Consider the following 24,475-nt stretch of genomic DNA (forward strand, 5'->3'; position numbering starts at 1 on the left):
CCAGTCTTGGATGCTGGTCAGACTCTGCCAACATCAGAGAAAGACTGAGTAATAGGATCCTAAACCATCAGGGCCTAAAGGAACTTTCAGCTGCCACTTGCTGAGTTAGAGTTATAACTACACTTTGTACTTGCTTCTTTTGTTTACCAAATGCCTCCTAAGCACCGGGTCTTTTGCTAAATGCTGAGAGTAAAGGGATTAAAAAAAAAAACAAAAAGCAAAAAACAAAAAAAAAACCCAAAAGGTAAGACTCTTTCAAGTAAGAGAGGAGTCTTGGAGAAGCAGTCCAATGCCTTGATTGCCAGATGCTGAGATAGAAGCCCAGGGTGGTGAAGTGACAGCGTGGACGTACCGCATGGCAGGACCAGTGAAGGCCAGGCTCTGTTCTACAGTTTTCAACCCTCCTCCCCTCAAGTCCTGAGTTCAGGCTGCATCTGTGAGGCCTCAGACGCTACTCAGGCTCAAGTGCAGTCAGTGGCTGGCTGTGCAACCTCTCTGGGTGGCCACCTCTACGAGCCTCTGTCTCTCCACATGTCAAATGAGACCAATAATCATCTCATGTCACAGGGCTGCTATGAGGCTCAAGGACGCAGTAACGGGCATGGAAATGCCTTGAACCCTGTAGACTGCGTACGGCATCAGCAGTTCCTGCCCTTCCTCATGTCACCTGGGCATCTTCCTCTAGGACAAGGCAGCCTCCACGGCCACACTGGGTGTTTCTTCTCCACTCAGCAGGCTATTATGAAGCACCTCCTATGGACTTCACTTTGAGTGGTTACTAAAAACCTTTGCAGTATGCCCACTATGGCTCAGCGGTAATGAACCCAACTGGTATCCATGAAGACACGGGTTGGATCCCTGGCCTCGGTCAGTGGGTTAAGGACCCAGCGCTGCCGTGAGCTGTGGTGTAGGTCGCAGATGCAGCTAGGATCTTGTGTTGTTGTGGCTGTGGCGCAGGCCAGCAGCTGCAGCTCCAATTCAACCCCTAGCCTGGGAACTTCTGTATGCCTTGGGTGCAGCCCTAAAAAAGATAGATAGATAGATAATAGATAGATAGATAGATAGATAGATAGATATAGATAGATAATAAATATATAGACAGACAGATAGATAGATAATAGATAGATAATAAATAGATAGATAGACTGACCAACAAACCAACCCACCCATGGGATGTAACCTCCTGTCCCCAAGGGCTCGTCCTGCTTGGGTGGCAGCAAGTCTAAGTCCTGAGGGAAGCCACAGGGCAGATGAGACTTGAGCCAGCCTTGGAGAGTAGATGTGGCTCAGAGGGGTTGGGGTGGGGGGTGAAGCCATCCCAGGCAGAACAGCCCTGGCAGAGACGCCAAAGAGCACCAGGGTGGCAGTGGGGCTGGGAACGACCGCCTCCTGGCTCCTGGGGCCAGTGAAGTGAAGAACAGTTAAGAGGAGGGGGAGGTTCCAGGAGGGCCCCCAGCTCACCATGGTTCGGGAGCCCAGCCAGTCCCAGACCAACTAGACCTGTAGCCAGACTTCTAGGCCTATGTTCCCTCACCATTTCTGACGGAGCTGGAATCTGCCCCCCAACAACAGCCTTGGAGTCCTAGGGTAGGGCCTGGGGCCCAGGGCGAATGAAGAAAGCTGTGCTGGCCAGTCAGACAACGGAAGTCAGGAAAGCGAGGGGGAGGAAGAGGAACGAGGGGGGGACAGGGACACGTCAGAGGACCCTAAAAGAGGAAGTGGCCCAGTCTCAGTTCCGCTCCCAAGGGTAGGAAATACCCTCCATTCTCCCAGCCCCTTGGCAGCTGTCCCTGTCTCCTCACCTGAAGCCACCAAACCAGGGGCTAAGACCACCTCGACCCAGGACCCCATCCTTTCAGCTTTCCCCAAGGGAGCTGAGTTCTGAGCACTTTCAGGGCCTAGGGCAGCCCGGCCTGGGCTGTGGACCCAGGATCCACGCTGAGCAGGGCTCAAGGTAGAGTTTATGGAGGCTGGACCCCCCTGGGTTAAGAAATGGCGCTCAGCCCTCTGAACTTTGAAATCCAAGGAAGGACACCAAAGTCAGCCCATGTCCCCTCCCCTCTCCTCTCCTAATAGGTCTTCAAGGAAGGGAGGGATCTAGAGTCACTGGGAGCTCTTCCTCCACCACCACCACCTGACGACCTACTCAGGAATGGAAGGCTGGGGCCTTCCAGGTGAAGCCCCAGTTTATTAAGTTTGAGTCTGGTTCTGTTGGGAGCAAGGCCCCCAGACCCTGGAGGAAAGTAAGGGGATAGGAACTGGTTAAGGCCTTTCCTTCGCTCCTTCCTTGGCAACCGGCTAGAACCCAAAGCGAGAAAGAGAGGCTAAGATGACAAAGGATAGGACGTCTCTGCCCTTGGCCTATCACTGCCCCGGGCCTCTGCAGCTTGTCGGCCTTGTTGCTGGGACCTCAGCAGGAAGACCCGTGGCTGGTGATTCTTAGTGCAGTTTGCAGTAGGGGCAGGGCCCCTCTCAGGCCCTGCTCCATCGGTCGGAGACGAAGAGTTCGGAGACTAAGACCTCAGTCTCTCTGCACTGAACAGCTCTGCAGTAAGCACCCACCAAGCTGACATCCAGTTTGGGGCCCCACCTCGGGTCCAGCAGGGCACAGACCAGAGGAAGAAGTGATGACTCATGGGCAAACTCTTCTGCTGTCCACCAAGCTATACTTGGTTCTTGATTTCCCATGGACATTAACTGGCTGTTGTTTTTTTTGGGTTGTTTTTTTTTTTTTTCTTTTTTTTAGCCTAATCTAGGTTCCTCTTCCCCACTCTCACCACTTCTGGTCCACTTTCCACATTACAAGGCAGGCCTTGCCCAGGAAACGCAGAACTCTGGAGACGGAGGTCTCCACAAATGCCCACCCATCGCAAAACCTGAAAACAAGAAGGTGACTCTAGACCGTTCTCAGCCTTGCCCTGAGTTACTTGGGAGGCATAGAGGCTGGTCAGCAGCAGGGAGAACAGACCCAGGTGGGGGACAAGTGTGTGTGAGGGCACGGAGCGGGGAGGGGCCGGACTGATGAAAGTGCCACAAGTGCAGTGGGGGGCAGGGCAGAGTAAAGGCCTAAGCTCAGCCCTCGGCTCTTAGGGGAGGCTAGCTTCTGGTAGGAAGGTTAAAAAGCATCTGGAAACACCTCCCTCCCACACGACTTTGTCTGCTGAGGATATGACAGGTTTTCTGGCCCCGGTGTCAGCCCTGCAGGGGAAGTGAGAGGGGACGCCCCCATGTAGAGCCCCCCTTTGGAGTCTCCAGGCCCTGCCCACATGGAGCAGAGTTGGGAGGGCTCTGCTTTCCAGGGTCCCTGGAACTCCTCCCACAGGCTCAGGGGCCTCCTGGGAATCAGCCCCTCCTCCCTGGGGAATGGCCGACTCATTTTTTCCGTAAGAAAGCCACTGTGACTCCACCAGACTTGGTCCCCAGAGGCCTGCCTCTCCTGAGGGCTCTGATGCCACAGGCTGGTGCTGTCCCCAGAGAAGACTCCTCAGTGTCCACAGGAGGGGTCCAGGCCAGGCCTTGAAAACCCAGGAGGTGAAAGCGGGGGAGCCCGCGAGGGGCAGGTGCTGAGCCGGGAGCTTCCTCCTGCAGAAAAAGAAAGGAGAACGTGACAGAGAGCAGAGGGAGGAGGCTGGGGAGGTGCTGAGTGTGGGGTCCCCAGGGGAGGAGATGAGGGAGAGAACCCGGGGTCCATGTGCGACTGCAGGAGGGAGGAAGTGTTTTGAGGGAGAAGCAGCTGTGATGTGAAGAGATGGGCTTGAGGACAGAGGAGGAAAGGTGTGGCCCAGCCGGCCTGGAAGCAGGGTGGCTCCTATGCTTTGAAAGTTCAGAAGCTCTAAAGTGATGCTTCTTGGAGAGGGTGGCCATCTGGAACCTCCATCTCAGAGCAAAGGGTTGAGATAAAAACTCTATTCTAGAAGTTTCCATCTGATTAAAAATAGCGCTTTCTCAGGAAAGAATAACAGGGCATGGATCAGGTGGATGAATGGAAAAGGAGCAACCCAGGGCTAGCAGGAGGTGGGGACAGCATGACCCTGGACCTTCGTCCCTGAGATCACCTCCTAGAGCTCAACAGCACCCACTCCCCAGAAGGTGGGGGAGAAACTGAATTAGCTCTGGGTTCCATGCAGTCCTTGGTGCTAGGCTTGGTGCCAGGACCATCTGAGGACCACACTAGGACATTGAAGTCACACACAAGCTCACTAACCTTCCACTCACCTCGCTGGGGCTCCAGAAAGCTGACACTCCCCCTGCCATCAGACTAGCCTGTCGGAGAACTTCATGTAGCTGCCACCTGGACTGCTGATGTGGCCACTGATGGTGTAGGGTGGCCCCACCTCCAGATCCTTCAGGTTCCTGAGAAAGATGACCCAATCAAGTTATTGGGGCTGAGAATGCGGCCTCTTCCTGGGACCAGAGCATGGGAAGAACTTCCTGGCAGTGACTCTCTGACTCACTGACATCCCTTCCCAAATCGGAGTTACCCCATCTCTTGGGCCAGACGAGGAACAGGCCCGTGTGGCAGAGAGCAGATGAGATGCCTTGTAGCACCAGTGGACTTTCAACCCCTACTCCCTGGATCCCCGACAGTTTTCATTTGCTCTTCTCTTTTGACACCATGTTATGGCCAGGCATGATTTGTAAATCAGGCGTGTGTCCACCACCAACAGTGAAATGCTTGAAGTCAGAGGCTCCGCCAAGTAATCTTTGGACCCTTAGAAGGTAATACCATAATACCTGCCGGAACAGATCCTTACCAAATAAATGATGAGCGATGTACAAATGAATGAGTGGGGATGGATGGAAGGTGCCTGCCCCGGGGGTTGAATGTTAAGAGGATCGTTGTCACCAAGATCTTTACATGGCCCTGTCCCTGTTCAAGTTCTCCTTCATGGAACTCTAAATGGACTCTGGCTCCTTCCTTTCGTCTTATTTGCTTAGGGGCATGCAGAGGAGACGGGGAAGGGAAGCAGAAGGTTTGAAACGAATCCGTCTTTGATTCTTTCTCAAGCATATCTAAATTCTCACCCCCATCCCACCCAGATCTGTGCTGAACCTACTCACCGGATTTGGTACAAGTTGAAGACAAAGTTAGGCCCTGGAAGACAATCAGAAAAGAGAAGGTTAGGACCTCCAGGGAGAGTGGCCCATCACTCTTCTGGAAGCGCATGGTACTCCCTCGCCCCTGTCTGGGAGGCGTGGGGTGGCTGTGCTGGGCCTCAGGATGCCGTGGGAGGGTCCAGGTGCCTTCAGTGTCTGTTTCCCGCCCCACAGCTATGGGGCCTCTTCCCAGAGAGAACACCAGCTTTTCGAGGGTAGATCCAGCAATGAGGGACCTCTCCATCATGGACACAGATTACCCTGGAAAGGAGGCAATCCCAGCTTGGGGCCCCAAAGAAGCAGACTTTGGCTTGACTCCTGGCTCTGCCACTTTCCAACCCTGTGACTTTATTTATTTATTATTATTATTTTTTTTTTTTTGTCTTTTTGCTATTTCTTTGGGCCGCTCCCACGGCATATGGAGGTTCCCAGGCTAGGGGTCGAATCGGAGCTGTAGCCGCTGGCCTACACCAGAGCCACAGCAACGCGGGATCCGAGCCACGTCTGCAATCTACACCCCAGCTCACGGCAACGCTGGATCCTTAACCCAATGAGCAAGGGCAGGGACCAAACCCGCAACCTCATGGTTCCTAGTTGGATTCGTTAACCACTGCGCCACGACGGGAATTCCCCAACCCTGTGACTTTAGCCTCATATCCTCATCTATTAAAAAATAGAGATGAAGGAGTTCCCACAGTGGCGCAACGGGATTGGCAGTGTCGCTGGAGCACTGGGACACAGGTTCAATCCCTGGCCCAAAAGAGGAGGATAAGAGTTGCACCTGCGGCTTGGATCTGATCCCAGGCCCGGGATCTGATCCACCTGGCCGCCAAAAAAGAAAAAAAGAAAAAGAAAAAAATGGAGACTAAGAATTTCATCCCTGCCTGGAAATTTTTTGAAAAATCATATTAGGCAAACGTGCAATGGCACAGAGTAGGTGCTCAACAAACATCTGTGGAAGCTGGTGAAGTTAATTGCAGATCCAGGAAATGTTCTCTGCCTCTCGGCCCTCCAGCACGCCCTCCCGGCTCTCCCGGGTCCTGTGGGAAGTGCAGATGTGGGCCAGAGTCAGGAGTGCCACAGCGCATTCCAGAAGACACCCAGAGGGGCTGAAGCAGCAGCAAGCTTAGGGGAGGGCCCCACGACCCCCAGGCAGGGGAAGGGAGGCACCAGGAGCCAGAGGATGGACACCAGGAGCTTGGCCCGGTCTAGCCCATCGCCCTTGGCCTTGAGGCCCACACAGGCCCAGGGGGGTGGATTTCTCTGAGCTCTGAGGAAGAGGAACCTGACTGCTAGCTGGGGTAGGAAGAGCCCCCAAAAAAGGCCTGAGCACCCCACCCCCAACACCTCAAGTACTCAGCCACCCACTCAAGTCTTCAACCACCGTGGCCACCGCAGGAAATATTTTTGCATGACGCCATGCTGAAGAGTTTGCCGCCCCAGCTGGCCTGGCCAAATGCTACAGGAGAAGCGGGGCTGGGCAGAGCTGGGGCCACAGGGTCCAGTGCTCACTCACCCTCCCAGCAGTACCCGCGCTGGTACCACTTGGCCAGGCTGTAGCCCAGGATGGACACAAGCAGCAGCGAGAGCCCCACGCAGAGGATCAGGCCCAAGGTGCTGATGGAGTCGTCACCTGCAGAGAGACACACATCCTTTGCCCAGCTGCCCAGAGCCCTCTCGCAGCCTGGTACAGGCCAAGTGACCTGCGCCAGTTTCCAAATTTCCTCCCCTCCCTCCGCACCGCCATCAACACGGCTGCCCGCTAGGAATGTGGATCTGGGCTCAGTAGTTCAGCTACGCTCCTCTAAGATGTGCTGGTGCAGCTCTGCCACCCAGTGTTTTGGAGTTAGCTTGTTTCTCCAAAGTGACAGTCCTCTGCCAATAAACATGGGTTGGAGCTGGGAGGCCTTCCCGAAGCTACAGGGCTTCTACCTGTTGAAAAGGACTGCGCCGTTTGGGGAGGAGTCCGGGAGGTCTCTCCTCTGCAGGAAGCAGGAAGGGCAGCCTGGAGGACCCCCCGACCCCGCCCCAGAGCAGAGACACCCAGACCCTAGCCCTCGCTCCTCAAGGTTGTCATATGCGGTGACAGGGTGTTAACCCTTGGGTTCTGTTTGCTGCTTAGACTCATCACTTCTTCCCTTTTTGTGGTGCGAGCTCTTAGCTAAATTTATATTTTATTTGTAAAGCCAAACCGAGAAAAATAGAAAGAGAGGGAGGGAGGGAGTTTTAAAAACCTGCTGAAGCCAAAGCAGAGCCGAAAACTAGTTTCTCAGGGAGCAGGCAGAGACAACCCACCCGTGCCGGGGCAGGGGAGGAAGGGGAAGGGCCACCCCACTTCCGCTAGATGAGGGGCCAGGAGTGCAGAAGAGTAAGCTGACTCCCCAGCTACATGGCTTGGTGTCTTGAGGCTCCAGGGGTGTTGCCAAGAGGCCAGGAGGTGCAGTGCTGTGCACAGACTTTGATAAGGGAAGGCTTACATCTGAAGCCCATGCCCATCATTTGCATAATATGCGACCTGAGCAAATCCCTTTCCTGTTGCTAGACTTCAATTTGCTCTTATGAAAAATAAGCTTAAGGAAAAATACACATGGAGCTCTTGTGGCGATTCATGGAGATGCCCCTTAGAAAGCACTTCTGCAGAGGACCTGGCACACATGAAGTGTTGAATAGATGTTAATTACATCATTACTCTTGCCATTATCATCACATGATGTGATTGTTTTTTTCTTAATGTCTTCACCTGCGACATATGGAAGTACCTGGGCCAGGGATTGAATCCAAGCTGCAGCTGTGACTTACATTCCAGCTGTGGCAATGCCAGATCCTTTAACCCACTGTGCTGGGCTGGGGATAGATCCCATGCCTCAGCAGTGACTCAAGCCACTGCAGTCAGATTCTTAACCTACTGGGCCACAGCGGGAATGCCTGTGCTCTTTTTTCTTTTTTTCTTTTTTGTCTTTTTTGTTGTTGTTGTTGTTGTTGCTATTTCTTGGGCCGCTCCCGCGGCATATGGAGGTTCCCAGGCTAGGGGTCAAATCGGAGCTGTAGCCACCGGCCTATGCCAGAGCCACAGCAACGCGGGATCCGAGCCGTGTCTGCAACCTACACCACAGCTCACGGCAACGCCAGATCGTTAACCCACTGAGCAAGGCCAGGGACCGAACCCGCAACCTCATGGTTCCTAGTCGGATTCGTTAACCACTGCGCCACGACGGGAACTCCTGCCTGTGCTCTTAAATATTTCACAGTTCCCCCTACCCAAGCCTTTCCCTCTCATACCTCTTGGCCTGTCTTCCCATTAAAGCAGCAAGGTTATTCTCTGAGAGAATATGACCTCCAAATACAGAAAGAAAGGGTCTCTCACCTACATTTAGATTCCAAAAGCCCAGGCTCTTAGCGAAATGGAAGGGATTCCCAACAGAGGCAAGAAATGAACAAAAGCAAGATGAACCTGCTGGCTATAGCACGGAAAAAACTCCAGCCTGGGGGAGGGGGAGGGAGAGGAAGAAAGTCAGGGGAGATGGGAAATGAGCACTGGAAAACATTGAAAAGATATGAGTGGGCCCCAGAGAGAAAGTCCTTGTTCCTAATCCAAGTCCCATCGGGGCTCAGTGGTAATGAACCCGACCAGTATTCAGGAAGATGCAGATTCGATCCCTGGCCCCACTCTGGGTTAAGGATCAGGCGCTGCCATGAGCTGTGGTGTAGGTTGAAGATGAGGCTCGGATCCCAATTTGTATGTGGCTGTGGAGTAGGCTGGCAGCTGCAGCTCCGATGTGACCCCCAGCCTGGAAACTTCCATATGCTGCAGGTGCGGCCCTAAAAAGAAAAAAAAAAAAAAATGTAAAGCCCCAGGGAGCCAACACAATTCCCAGATGGAGCCGTGGGATCCAAGAGCTGGAATGAGCCCCATAAAGACAGCAAGGGCCCAATAAGGAGAGTGCCATGGAATATCTTGGCAGTTGGAGCTTGGGGCAAACTTGAAGAGTTGCTGTGCCCTCTCATGCATGGAGCAACCAAATGATTTCTGGTCCCCGAGAGAGATGGGGAAGTCACAGAGAGGGTCCCCAGACCTGAAGGACCCATACAGCTGTGATCCAGGGCCATTTCTGCAGCACCCTGTCTGGCTGATGCTCAAAGCCCAGTCCAAGTAAGTGATCACCATCACCATGGGGGTCAGTGTGGGAGCATCAGGGACTATGCACCTCTCTTTAGGTCCCCAAGAAAAGGGGGAAGCGGGGATCCCCAAAGCCACAAACAGCGTCTTTTCTGTGCCAGGCAATTGTCTTACAGCAAGAAATAAAAGATAAAAATCCTTATCTTCATGAGTATTATATTCCAGTGGAGGGATTCAGACAATAAATTTTTTTAAATTATATAATATATTGGGAGGCAACACAGGCTAGGGAGAAAGAAATAAAGCAGAAGAGATAGACACTGTATGGATAAGCATTATCTTCAATAAAGCAGTCAGGAAAGGCCTCCTGTACACTGTAAAAATTGAGGAGAAGCCATACTGTAGATGAAAAAATGAACAAGGAAGGTAGATAACCAGGTGAAAATGTTCTAAGCAGAGGGAGCCACAGGTAGGAATGAGGCAAGAGCAGCCAAGCAGGTTCTGGGAGCATGGGGTAGCGGGTGGGGGAGAGCAGCAAGAGGTGGGAGGAAAGAGCCAGATAATGCAGTGCTTTGGAGGCAATCAGGGGAGTTTGATTTTTTCCTCTGAGCGAGATGGGGAGTCGTGAGAGGACTTTAAGCAGAAAAGTGCATGATCTGAATTTTTTTTTTTTTTTTTTTATGGCCACACCTGGGGCATATGGAAGTTCCAAGGCTAGGGGTCAAATTGGAGCTACAGCTGCCAGCCTACACCATAGCCATAGCAACTTAGGATCCAAGCCACATCTGCAACTAACACCACAGCTCACAGCAATGCCAGATCCCTGACCCACCAAGCGAGGCCAGGGATCAAACCCGCATCCTCATGGATACTAGTCGAATTCACTCCTGCTGCGCTACAACAGGAACTCCATGATCTGATGTTTTAAAGGACCACTCCAGCAGTGAGCATGTTGTTAAGAATAGATGCAATGGGGGGTGGGGTGGGGGATGATGAAGGGAGACCAGTCATGAGGCTACTGGAAAGATCCATTGGAGGCAAGTAGTGCAAGCAACTAAGAGGCCAAAGTCAGAAAGAGTTCAGCTATGAGGATAAGAGAGAGCACAACAGTGACCCAAGGGCTCAGGTTTTGGGTTAGTGACCACAGGTACGTGGACACATGACTCAGTAAAGGCATGAGTAATATTCATGGTGTTTGTGGAAGCTGGGGTTTTGAAAGATTTCATCAAAGTCTGTCTAGGAGTACCCTCAGGAAAGCACCAGCAGGGAAATCACAGCCTTCTGGAGACCCAGCTGGCAAGGGAAGGAGATGCACTCTCTCTGCTACCATTTTGTCCCCACCCCTAATAGCTCCATCTATTAGGTGCCATCTATTAGGTAGCTTAGGTAGCTTGCAGACACATTTAATTACTATCCTATTTTAACTTCTTTATCTTTCTAGGATGCTCCTTTAACTGACACTCTTCATTTATTCATTTATTCTCCCTTTTGCATAAATTTAAGATTTTATTGTAAAATACTTCATGCACACAGGAAGTACACAGAAAAACATGATGGACATCCATGTGCATACTACTAATCTTCAAAGAAGTCTAAAATTTTGCCATTCTTGCTTAGTAGTTATCTCAGTTTCAGGATAGTCTTCTTTTACCTCCCCCTCTAAGTAACTTTTCTCCCAAATTTAGTATTTAGCTTCCCTATGCATGGTTTTTATACTATTATTTCATGTTTCCCCATTAAAAAATTATATATGGCAGGAGGTGGGACCCAAAGAGAGCCCAGCATTCCAGGTTGAGGAGAAAGCATTTGGCACCCAGGAGATCAATGCAGCTTGAATTTATGGAACAAAATACCAAAGAGGAAGGGCTGTGTAGAGAGATTTCCAGACATCTGCAAAGGGGGCCCCTGAAGGCTCTGGCTGTGGCTTGTCCTTTCATTTTGCTTATGGTGTGTCTTTTTTGAGCAGAATTTTAACTTCCATTATAATTAAATTTATCCATAACTGTGGTTTTAAAAATCTTACTTAAGAAATCCATCTCTACTCCCAGATATACTTCTTAATTTTCTTCTAAAAGTTTTAAAGTTTTGTTTTTTCACAGTTACAAAAGTAATCTAACTGGAATTCATTATTGAATACATTATAAGATAATGATCTAATTTTCATGTGGAAAATTGTTTGTTCCTTCCCCAATGAGCTTCATTGCCAGCACTTTCATATATCAGGTTTTACATATATGTATGTTTCTTTTTCTGGACTCAATGATCTTCCCTTGGCCTAAGTGTCTATCATTATACCACTCCTACATTATCTTAATTACTATAGCCTCATAATAATCTTGATAGTTGATAAAATAAACACTCCTCTTTAGTCTCTTTCAAAAACATATTAGTTATATTCTGGATACTTTACTCTTCCTCGCAAATTTTATAATCAGTTTTTTAAGGTAAATGGAAACCCTCTTAGAATTTAGATTGGGATTGCCGTAGATTTATAGGTTCATTTGGGTAAAACTGATAGTGAGTCTTCAGATTTATAAATATGACATATATTTTCATTTATTTGTGTCATCTTTTATAGGCTATCATATGTTTCCCCCCTTGAAGTTTTTTACTTTTAGGTTTATTACTTACTGTTAACTTTACTCTTAGAAACTGTATAGTGTTGTTGCTACTGGAAGTGTGAGCTTGTTTTGTATGTATTGATCTTATGTCCAGCAATGTTGCTAAACATTTTCTTTTTTTTTTTTTTTTTTAACATTTTCACTCTAATAGTTTTCTTGTCTAGGTATTTAGGCTATCATATTGTCTGCAAATTAGGACAATTTGTTCTCCTACTCATATTTTTAAATGTATTTTTCTTATCATATTTCATTGGTTAGAACTTCCAGTGTAATAAATAATAAATATTTAATGTTCTAAATTTACTCCTAAGTATCACTTTCACTTCATTCTGTAATATTTTTACCTATGTTTGATCTAAATGTTTTGTAATTTCAAGCGGGATTTTCTCTTTAAACTAGGAATTTTTCGGCAGTGCTCTTTTAGTTTCCAAATATATGGAATGAGGCCTTTGTCTTTTTACTGGTCATGAAAACAGATGTTGATTATAGCACTATGGCTGATATACTCTTTATAAGAAAAGAGAGTAATAGTTAAATTACTTAAATAATGGCTCAATGTTTTCATTTAATTCATGAAATCAAAATAGAGCTTTTGGAAACTCATTCTTTTTTTTTTTTTTTTTTTTTTTTTTTTGTCGTTTCTAGGGCTGCACCCACGGCATTGGGAGGTTCCCAGGCTAGGGGTTGAATTGGAGCTAAAGCTGCCGGCCTACACCACAGCCACAGCAACTCAGGATTCGAGCCGCATCTGTGACCTACACCACAGCTCACAGCAACCCCAGATCCTTAACCCACTGAGCAAGGCCAGGGATCGAACCTACAACCTCAAGGTTCCTAATTGGATTCGTTTACCACTGAGCCATGATGGGAACTCCAACTCATTCTTTATAAGGTAAAACATCTGAGATTATTGCGAATGCTATTGAAAATTCAGTTTAATGTTAACCATAAAGTTGTTTTTGCATTTTTCATACTTTTTTTCATTATGGGTTTCAATCTTCAATATTGTTTCTGACCTATTTCCTATTCAACTAATTCTCTCTCTCTCTTTTTTTTTTTTTTTGTTTTTGTTTTTATCTTTTGTCTTTTTAGGGCCTCACATGGATGTTCCCAAGCCAGGTGTCCAATCGGAGCTGCTGCTGCCAGCCTACGCCAGAGCCACAGCAATGCCAAATCTGAGATGCGTCCATGACCCACACCACAGCTCACAGCAACACCGGATCCTCAACCCACTGAGTAAAGCCAGGGATCGAACCTAAACTTCATTGTTCCTAGTTGGATTTGTTTCCACTGCACCATGATGGGAACTCCCTTAACTCACTCTTAAGCTGTGTCTAATTTGCTATTAAGCCGTCCTTTGTATTCTTAATTTCTGTTATATTGTTCATGTCCAAAATTTTGATTTAATTATTTTGATAACTTCTAATTATTTGTTAAATTTTTCCATCAAGTCATTTAATTCTATATTATTTGCTACAACACTTTCCTTTATTTTTTATTGGTTGTTCCAAGGGCTCATATGAATCTATAACTTGTTACAGTCACATATAAGTTAAAAGTAAAAGAATAAAGATACATCATGCAAAAACTAATCAAAAGAAAGCTGAAATGGCTAAATTTATATCAGACAAAATAGACTTCAGAACAGGAAATATTAACAAGGATAAAGGACATTTCATAATGATAAAAGGGCTGATTCATCAAAAGGACATAGCAATCTTAAATGTGCCTACATCATCATTATACAGCTTTAAAAGAAAAAAAGAAAGAAATGGATAGAACTGAAAGAAAAGCTAGACAAATCCACAGTAATCATTAGATAACACTTTTCTCTCAATGATTGATGGATCATGAAATCAGCAAGGATATTGAAAACATGAACAAGACCACCAGCCAAACTGACCTGGTAGACATTTATAGAACACTATATCCAACATCTGTTAAGTACACATTTTTTTCAAGTATACATGGAACATTCATCAAAATAGATCATATACTAAACTATAAAATAGTCTTAATAAATTTTTCAAAATTGAAATCATATGGAGTATATTCACTGGTCACAGAATTATGTGGAAATGAAAACAAAAACAACAGGAAAACTTCTCACTATTTGGAAATTAATACACATTTAAACATCTCATGGGTAAAAGAAGATATCACAAGAGAAAATAGGAAATACTTAGAACCAAATAAGAGTGAAAACATATCAAAAAATGTGGATACAGTCCAGGAAGAGCAAGACAGTGGAGTTCACAGGAGGAATGTGAGAGCTACAAAGAGCAAAAACCCCAGAGATGTGCACAGGGTACCCCTCAAGTATTCAGTAAGGCATGGATTAGTGTTTGTGTGTGAACGACTACCTAAAGCTGGAGAGAGAACCATCTGAAAAGATTAGTGGTAACAGTATCTAGCTTCCAAATAGGACTGATAATAGTGTTTGTTCCCATAATCCAGACTGGAAAAACCCATCATTCACAGGGCATTGTCCAGAGAACTAAGGAAGGTCTGACCTCAATAGTGGGACATAATCAGCCCTAGACTGAGCACTGCTCTGGACACACCAAACAAATCATAACATAAGACCAGAAGGGACTGAACTGCTTCCAAGTAACTTAACTGCTTCCTGGAATATTTACAGGAAAACAATACTATCTGCATTCAACATGGTAAAATTCACAATGTCTAGAATCCAAGCAAAGATTACCAGACATATAGAGAAGCAAAGAAACATGACCCATAATGAAGAGGATAATTAATCAATTGAAACCAACCCAGAACTGACAGGATATTAGAATCGGTAATCAAGGACATTATAACTCTACTCCACATGTTCAAAATTTAGAGACATTCAAGATATCAGAGTACCCAAGCCATGAAAACCACAGTATCTAAGATAAAAAATACAAATAGATGCAATTAATAGAAGATCAGATATTACAGGAGAAAAAAAACAGTGCACTTAAAGACATAACAAGTTCTAAAATGAAACAGAGAGAGAAAAAAAGAATACGACAAATGAAAACACTATCAGTGAGGTGTGGGACAACTTCGAGCGACCTAATATATGTATAATTAGAGTCCTTGAGGGAGAAAAGGACAATAGAAAAAAAATTTGAAGAGATGTGGCCAAAAATGTTCCAAACTTCAAGAACATATCAAATTGTTTATTCAAGCAAAATGTTTTCTTCCCTGCAAGGAATTCTGGTACCCATGGTTGATATTCATTATATTGGGGAAAGCCTAGACTATCCTTACAAAAGGAAGGATTACATTTCCTTCCAACCAACTCTCCATAATGACATTCTTTTCAACTAGAGTGTTTGTGTTAAGGTGGAAAGTATGTAGCACAAGGTTATAGTTTTGGGTAAGAGCTAGGGGTGCATGTTTTCTGCATGGCTCATAAATGGCACAGCCAAGGAGTTCTCATAGTAGTGCAGTGGGTTAAGAATCTGACTGCAGTGGCTTGGGTCACTGCAGAGGTGCGGGTTCAATCCCCGGCCCAGCACAGTGGGTTAAAAGATCCAGTGTTGCTGCAGCTGCAGTGTGGGGTCGCAGCAACAGTGTAGTTCCCAGCTGCAGCTCAGATTCAATCCCTGGCTCAAAAACTTCTGTATGCCAAGAGTGCAGCCATCAATTTTTTTTTAAGTGGCAAAGCCAAATATTTAGAACTAAACAAAGTAGATGCCTAAGTTGGGTGTATTTCCTTGGTAGAAATTGAGAAGCTTGACCCTTTCTCTCTTTTGCACCATCAATGCCTGTGCTAAGGTGGGAAAATCTTCAGGCATAGCCAGAGATTTCCTCACAAATAGTTTTATGAAATCTCTTTTATATAAGTAATTACAGATGAATACAGACTCCTTTCCTGAGATTTTACAGATAAATCATATTTCTACCAATCCTGATACATACTATTAAAATGCAGGTTTTATATAAGCCTTGGTAACTATGAAATGAACATAGTAAAATTATTTCCTCTCCACAAAGTCTAAGTTTAAGGAAAGGTCAATAAAGCGAATTTATTTTCAAAAATGTTGGTACAGATGAAAATTCTCTCAGATTTTTCAAACAGGCCATCAGATAGGTGGAAAAATCCAACATAACTTTTTTTGCTTAAGTTAGTTTTTACTTTCTTAGGCTGCAATATTATTGCTACTATTATACCATTTAAGGAAACTGTAAGTAGAGCTCAGAGATGTTAAATAATAATCCACATTTGCAGAGCTCTACATTCCAGAGCCACAGCAAGAACCCAGCTCCTCCTGGCTCCAAAGCCCATGCCCATTCCACTATCCTTTACTGTGTAAAATTACTTGCTCTGGGGTGTTCCCCTCATGACTCAGTGGTAATGAACCCAACTAGCATCCATGAGGATGCAGGTTTGATCCCTGGCCTCACTCAGTGGTTTAAGGATCCTGTATTATCATGAGCTGTGGGGTGTAGGTTGCAGACACAGCTCGGATCCCTCATGGCTGTGGCTGTGGCATAGGTCAGTGGCTACAGCTCTGATTTGACCCCTAGCCTGGGAATTTCCATACGCTGCAAGTGCAGCCCTAAAAAAAATTTAAAAAATTACTTGCTGTGTAAAATTATTAGATAGAAATTGAATAAGTTTTAGGTGACATCTCCAAAACTATATTGCTTTTGGAATACTTTATATGAAATTTCTTTGTGTCAGTAGTTAGATAACAGAATTCACCGATGATGGAAGCCACCCCTAAATCAATACACCCATTACCATCAGCTTACAAAAGGATTCATACCTCCATTATATACGGCAGGGAGGTACACATCCACATTGCCCAAAGACAGTTTCAAATCACAAAGGTATTTGTTTAAAATGAGATTATTCAAAGTGGGAGTCTTATTTTGTACCACTCATCATTGTTTTTTGATGGAGGTGGGGCACTTCCCTCCATTTTCACCCTTACCATTAAAATGCAGATCGTGTTATAGCTCAGTAGCCATGTGGTCAAAGGCTAAAGAGGAGTCAACATAATTGTGATTCTTTTATTAGTCCTGATCCCACAAGGACCATGGGGTTCTAGGAGAAGAGATGCATTCAAGGCAACACTTTCCCTCCCTTTCCACATGCTGATTGGCCCAAGTTGGCTAGTGGGCTGGTCAATGTCTGTTAAAAGTCATAGTTATGGTTCTCCTACTCCACTTCCCCTCCCTCTATATGTCTGGAGCAGTAGGGAACCAGTCTAGCCATCATCCCTCTTCAATTATGCCCAGGCACTCTCATTATGACAGTTCCCTGCCCTTACAGGCCAGAGTGTGGTAAGGTTCAGGATTTGGATTGGGGCCAGGAAGGAGAAAAAAAATGTCCCCAAAGTCTTCAGCCCTCGTCATCAAGCCAGCCAAGTTTGCAAGACAGGTCTGCATAGACTTGACACATAAGACCTCTGATATAATGCCACTTTGTTTTTCTTTAACATGTGTCTACTGTTTCTCCATATCTCCCTCAGAGATTTTCTGTAATCTATGGTACAATTTCAGCATTCCTGGGTGTAACCAATATGTCATCTTAATTCATCAAAACCCCTTTAAAAAAGAAATCTAGGAGTTCCTGTCATGGCTCAGTGGTTAACGAATCCGACTAGGAACCAGGAGGTTGTGGATTCAATCCCTGGCCTTGCTCAGTGGGTTAAGGATCCAGTGTTGCTGTGAGCTGTGGTGTACGTTGAAGACACGGCTCAGATCTGGCGTTGCTGTGGCTGTAGTGTAGGCCGGCAGCTATAGCTCTGATTCAACCCCTAGCCTGGGAACCTCCATACACCACGGGTATGGCCCTAAAAAGACAAAAAGACCAAAAAAAAAAAAAAAAAAAAAAAGAAAAGAAAAAAGAAAGAAACCTGTATATACTCATTTTACAAACAACCCTAAGCTTATCCTTATGTAAAATCTTGACCTAGGAAACTCAGGCTTGTAGTTTGTAAAAAGGAAAATTGGCGGAGTTCCCGTCGTGGAGCAGTGGTTAATGAATCTGACTAGGAACCATGAGGTTGCAGGTTCTGTCCCTGCCCTTGCTCAGTGGGTTAACGATCCGGCGTTGCCGTGAGCTGTGGTGTAGGTCACAGACGAGGCTCGGATCCCGCGTTGCTGTGGCTCTGGCGTAGGTCGGCGGCTACAGCTCCGATTCGACCCCTAGCCTGGGAACCTCCATATGCCACAGGAGCGGCCCAAGAAATAGCAAAAAGACAAAAAAAAAAAAAAAAGGAAAATTGGCATTATGTTTACTTATAATGATGGAGAAAGAGGATAAGATATAAGAGGAAAAGAAGGCACTGAGAACAAAGTCAGATAAAGAGATAAGTTAGGAGGTGGGGAGGGAGAAGAAGGAACTGAGAGAAAAAGAAGAAGAAAGAGGAGGAGGAGGGGAAAGGGGTGGAGAGGACGAGTGGGAGAAGAAGAAGGGGAGGGAGAGGGAGGAGGAGTGGGTGGGGGGAGAAATTAGTGGATATGTAGCTTGGGATACATATAGTAATTTCCCTTTTTGAAAACAGAAGCAAGACGCAGGAGAATATAATCAATCAATATGACAGACAAATAGAATATAAATGGCATAGCAACCACACAAGCAAAGTGCAGTATAAGCATATAGATAAAATCAAATGAACAAAAGAGGCCCAAAGGCCCTCACCAAGAACAAAACATCACTCAAAAAATAGAAATTCTTCAAAACTGCTTCATTCTTTAGAATCACTTCCTTAAAACATGCACTAAAATAAAGGAAGTTTATAGAACAAGAAAGATTAAGAAAACAAACTGAAGAACACAATATTATTGTAGAGATAATACATTCAATAGAAAGAGCAAGTAATAGAATAGAAATCATTAAAAACTAAATGACTGACAGAGAAAAAGCTTGAGAAAAGCACAGAGGATGGAAAGAAAAACACAAAGAGATTAAAGCAATGAGAGGAAAAGTTAATACTTATGAAAGACAAAGATAATCCAACTAAGGAAAATGGGTAACCCTGAGGTAGAGAACCCAATAAATTAAGTAGAAAATATTTTCAAAGATATAAGAGAATTTCCCTAAAATGGGGATGGGAGTGGGAAATGGCATCTGCAGATTAAGTATATACCAGGTGCTAGGAAAAACTGATTCAGAAGACTCAAGATCAAGGTACATTCCAATTAACATGTTGTTCCACTTTAACCTATTATTTCTCAACTTCGAGCCCATCCTCTAGACTCAGTTTTGTGATGCTGTAGCTGGGACTCTGCAGACCACATTTCTCCTTTGCCAACTGGGGAGGTTCTGCCAATGGAGGATGACAGAAGGAGACCGAAAACCTGGAGGAAAAAGAAGGACTTGCCTGGTTCTGTCTGCTTCCCATTGTTTTCCTATGGGTTTCATACAACTGTCAGCATCACCTATTGCTGCTTTTTTACCCCAGTAGTTTCTTCTACAAGCAGTTGGGTCTAGTTTTCCGGGGTTTTTTGTTTGTTTTGTTTTGTCTTTTGGGGGCCACACCCACAGCATATGGAAGTTCCCAGGCTAGGGGTCCAATTGGAGCTGTAGCCACCGGCCTATGCCAGAGCCACAGCAACTCGAAATCCGAGCCGCATCTGCGACCTACACCATAGCTCACGGCAATGCCAGATCCTTAACCCACTGGATGAGGCCAGGGATCAAACATGCATCCTCATGGACACTAGTAGGATTCGTTAACTGCTGAGCCATAACAGGAACTCCCCTAGTTTCCAGTTTTTTCTGAATTCATAAAACCAGTCTCATTACTCCCTGCCCTCCACTCCAGAAGCATGAGCACCAGGCTGCCAAAGCCCCTTTCTGAGAAGTCTGAGGTTCTCCTCCACACTCTGTGTTATAATACTTCCAAGTTCTTCCCTTTGTGTTCCCAGTCCTAGGGTAACAGCTCTTCTTACAATTGCTACCTCCAGGGGACCTTAGTGTTCTCTAGCTGCCTTTTCAGTTACCTAGTTAGCAATTCTCTATAATACATTCTCTCTGTTAAAAATACCTGGTGAGGTTTCTGTTTCCTTACTGGACCTTGATTGTCCAGGCAGAAATATAAAAACTTTTGTGGGGAAGAGCAGGGTGGTGTAACATAATTTAGGCTGACATCAGATTTCTTCACAGCAACCTAATGCCAGGAGACAATGGGTCCATGTCTACACATTGACTAAGAGGGGAAAAGTGAAACCCCCAAAATATTTTATCCAGCAAGGATATTGTTCAAATATAAAGGCAATAGGCAGACATCCTCAAATACAAAAGAACTTGAGGAACAGAATATCTACATGCTGTTTTTGGTCCCAACTGCAGTCAGTGGGGGGAGTGGCACCATGGTGGCCCTGAGCAGCATGAAGAGGGTGTCTGTGGAGGAGAGCTGCTTGATGCAAGGTGTCTGATTCCAAGTGGGGTGAGGAGGGTGTCCATGAGGAGTCAGGGATAAGTGGAGAGAGAAGGGAATCAACATAGAGGTGAAGGTAGTTAAACATAGGGTAGCAGACCCCAAGCAAGATGATAAGGGCATCAGTGCTGGAGAGGGGAGCAGTAGAGTTAGGAATTGATTATAATAGGGGATTGATCAAAAAAGTCAATATATTGAAAATAATGGAAGCCAGGTTTCTCACTGTTGGCAAATGCAAAAATGGAGAAACCTAGAATAAGGCTTGTGATATTATATTGGATTGGAGTTATTGATGTGAATACAAGTTTTTCTACATGTATAAATAGATACGGAAATACACGTTGATGTGTATGCAAGCAGCTCTGTCTTCTCAGGGGGCTTGGGAGCAATAATGCTCAATAGCAATGCACACATCTACCACCAAAATCTTGGCTTCTAAATACCATTTTTTTCACTCTAAGAAACCAGGGCTCCTTGGATAAAGGGCTGATTTCAAGAAAGACAGGGAAAATACAAGATGAACCTGAAAATCTTCTTGTGCCTCCCCCTTCTAAAAAAGAAAGACCTAAAGAATATTGAGGACATGTTAAAAGGACATATAAGCCAGGTTCTATTGACCAAATCATGACAGGTTAAATACCAAGATAAATAATTGCCGTTACAATCCAGTGAATAAAATAGAAACCATAAATCTATGCAGAAATCAATTAATTGTAAGTTTAGAGCCTAATGGGATATTTACATGGTTTCAGAGTCCCTTCCCGCAACATGCTTTTTAATTACAAAGAGAAAGAAAAGTAACTTTACAGAAGGGAAGCCTGGCAAACATCACAATAATGAAGTGATCAAAGTAAACGTCATCAACATGAGACCAAAACAAAGGGTGGTCCCCCCGTTTGGATGCACTATGAAGGGCACAGCATCACTCCTATGACATTGTTACCAAATATACAGAACCTGAGTCCAGGAGTAAAGAGACATCACACAAACCCAAACTGAGGGCTTTTTATGAAATAGCTTGCCTGTGATCTTCGAGTGTAAAGGTCATAAAAATCAAAAGAAGATTAAGGAAATATTCCAGACTGAAGCAGGCTAGAAAGACATGAGAACTAAAGGCAGCCTGTGGTTCTGAACTGGGTTCTCCTGCTATAAGAGCCATTATTGGGGCAATTGACAAAACTCAAATAATCTGAGGATTAAATGGAAGTAATACATTAATTTTCTGATTTTAATCATCGTATCATGGTTAAGCAGGGAAATATCTTTGTAAGGAACAGACTCTAGAGTAATTGGATATCATGGGGCACTAGGTCAATAACTTTCAAATCATTCAGGGAAAAAAGTTTTGGTTTACTTTTTTTTTTCTTTTTAGGGCTGTAACTGCAGCATATGGAAGTTCACAGGCTAGGGGTCTAATCAGAGGTACAGCTGTCAGCCTACACCACAGCCACAGCAACCTGATCTGTATCTGCCAACTACATCACTGCTCGTGGCCACACCAGATCCTTCACCCACTGAGTGAGGCCAGGGACCCAACCTGCATCCTCATGGATACTAATTGGGTTCTTAATCAGCTGAGCCATAATGAGAACTCCAAAAGTTTTGGGGTTTACTTTTTTAAACATATAGTTCCAACTTTTCTGCAGATACGTAATCATTTCAAAATAAAATGTGATGATTTTAAAAATATGGTTACTGATTTACAAACTCTCTAAGAATTTTATAAATGTAAAAGCAAGATTTAAATGAATACAATATAATGCCTTTTGGTACACTTTTCAAGAGAATATATATTTCTCTTTTTTTTTTTTTTTTTTTGTCTTTTGTATTTTTAGGGCCACACCTGCGGCATATGGAGGTTCCCAGGCTAGGGGTCGAATCGGAGCTGTTGCTGCCGGCCACAGCCACAGCCACCGCAATGCCAGATCTGAGCCACATCTGCGACCTATACCACAGCTCACGGCAACGCCGGATCCTTAACCCACTGAGCGAGGCCAGGGATCAAACCCTCAACCTCATGGTTCCAAGTCAGATTTGTTTCGGCTGCACCACGATGGGAACTCCAGACTATACATTTCATTAAATGCACATATACAATTTTTCTGAATAGATGCAGAAGTAAGATTCTGTGATGATCTGGGAGAGGATGATAGTGGGAAGGAGCTTTAACTTTTCATTTTATATCTTCCTGCATGATTTAAATTTTATTACCAGGTACATATATTAGTCTAATTTAAAAAACAACAAGAGTTTTCTGGAGAAACTCATGGACTTAGAGAACAGACTTGTGGCTGCCAAGGGGGAGGGGGAGGGAATGGGATGGACTGGGAATCTGGGGCTAACAGATGCAAACTACTGCCTTTGGAATGGATAAGCAATGAGATCCTGTTGTGTCGCACTGGGAACTATATGTAGTCACTTATGATGGAGCATGATGGAGGATAATGCAAGAAAAAGAATGTATATATGTTTTGTGACTGGGTCAATTTTCTGTATAGTAGAAAATTGACAGAACACTATAAACCAGCCATAATGGAAAGAATAAACATCATTTTTAAAAAATTTTCTGGAAAACGGGATTATGTGCTGTTTTTGTTTTTCTTTATATTCTCAAGCAATCAAAAATTAATAGATAATATATAATGTTAAACATTTGCAAAAACACATTATAAAACATACTTTCCTATTATAATTAGGGCAAAAGTTTAACAAAGATAGATATCAACGGTTAAGTTGTTTCGAATAATTTTGGTGGCAGAAAGTCTATACCTGTTATTTAAAGCTTTTTAACTTAAAAATCTGTATGAGGAATTGTTCTTGGCTACCGCTTAGCAAGGATCCTATTTTTTTTTATTATACTTAATTTATAACATTGCATTAGTTTCTGGTATACAGCAAGGTGATTCCTTTAAACAAATATATATAATATTTTTCATATTCTTTTCCATTACAGTTTTATTGCAAGAAATTGACTATAGTTCCTTGTGCTATTGAGTAGAACCTTGTTGTTTATCTATGTTATATATAGTAGTTTCTATCTACTAATCCTAAATTCCTAATTTATCCCTCCCCCACCCCTTTTTCCTTTTGGTAACGGTACGTTTGTTTTCTCTGTCTATGAGGCTGTCTCTGTTTCACAAATAAGTTCATTTGTGTCATACTTTAGAGTCCTTGTAGAAATGTGATATTTGTCTTTCTCATTTTGATTTATTTCACTTAGCATGATAATTTCTAGGTCCATCAAATGGCATTATTTCATTCTTTTTATGGCTTTGTAATACTCCATTGTATACGAACCACATCTTTTTTTTTTTTTTTTTTCCTGTCTTTTGTCTTTTTAGGGCTGCGCCTGCAGCATATGGAGGTTCCCAGGCTAGGGGTCGAATGGGACCTGTAGCTGCCAGCTTATACCACAGCCACAGCAACGCAGGATCTGAGCTGAATCTTTGACCTACACCACAGCTCATGGCAATGCGGGATCCTTAACTCACTGAGTGAGGCCAAGGATCGAACCCGCAACCTCATGGCTCCTAGTTGGATTCGTTTCTGCTGCACCACGACGAGAACTCCTAAACCACATCTTTATCCATCTGTCGATGGACCTTTAGGTTGCTCCGTGTCTTGGCTATCCAACTAGCAAGGATCCTAGAACACACAGACTTCAAGGCAGTTATCTCAGGTCCATGTTGCTGAGAAAAGAAGCTTCTTGTTACTTTAGGTGCACGCTTCCATTACTTCGCTCACCACAATCTCATCCTGGGTGATATGTTTTAAAATCTACTCTCCTGCTTAGTTCTAAGACCTTTGACAAGCATTGTCTAATGATTTTGGAGGTAATAAACTTAAATAGGATTTAGACTTGATACACTCCTGTGTGTCTTCTTCCATATTCCTTCATGTGCTGCCTCATTAACAAAGTCCAGGGGCTGTTCCTATTGCTGTTGCCTTGACTTCCCGATAATGTCCTTGTAAAATCAAGAAAGTCTGGAGCAAGACTCACACTTACTCAAATATGGAATAGTTAAAATAGATTTTAGTTTTTAGCCGTCTCTTGATAAGAGATGAAGGGAGAAGCCTCCCTCTCTCAGGGCACTTAAAGATGAAAGTTTCAAAAGGCACCTCAGAGGAAAGTTTACATGAAGTTTCAGAAGACTTTCAGACAGCAAGAAATTGCTTGCAGAATTCTAGAATTACTTGGCAATATAGAACAGAGATTAAGAGTCTGGGTGCTGGTGCCAAATACACATGGGTTT

General features: G+C 44.6%; 1 protein-coding gene and 1 long non-coding RNA gene across 6 annotated transcripts in view; one reads left to right on the plus strand and one right to left on the minus strand.

The window, feature by feature from the left end:
* IL10RA (interleukin 10 receptor subunit alpha) overlaps window positions 1-24,475 on the plus strand; it is a 926,736-nt gene that overhangs the window by 22,764 nt on the left and 879,497 nt on the right. The window lies entirely within an intron of this gene.
* Window positions 1,009-24,475, minus strand: part of LOC100622439 (small integral membrane protein 35) — a 118,876-nt gene continuing 95,409 nt past the window's right edge. For 4 of the 5 annotated variants that reach the window (XR_014815410.1, XR_014815409.1, XR_014815411.1 and 1 more), the window contains 4 exons: window positions 6,614-6,730; window positions 5,062-5,095; window positions 4,216-4,353; window positions 1,009-3,582 (listed from right to left, as the gene is read on the minus strand). This is a non-coding gene — a long non-coding RNA (small integral membrane protein 35). Of the gene's footprint in view, window positions 3,583-4,215; window positions 4,354-5,061; window positions 5,096-5,876; window positions 6,138-6,613; window positions 6,731-24,475 lie in introns of those variants that run through there. The other variant, XR_002335658.2, reaches the window with a different exon arrangement.

Source organism: Sus scrofa, chromosome 9 (assembly GCF_054392235.1).
Source record: "Sus scrofa isolate SSC_HxYL_T2T_F1_AM1 chromosome 9, Sscrofa_HxYL_maternal_Yorkshire_Landrace_v2.0, whole genome shotgun sequence".
Classification (NCBI taxonomy): Eukaryota; Metazoa; Chordata; class Mammalia; order Artiodactyla; family Suidae; genus Sus; species Sus scrofa.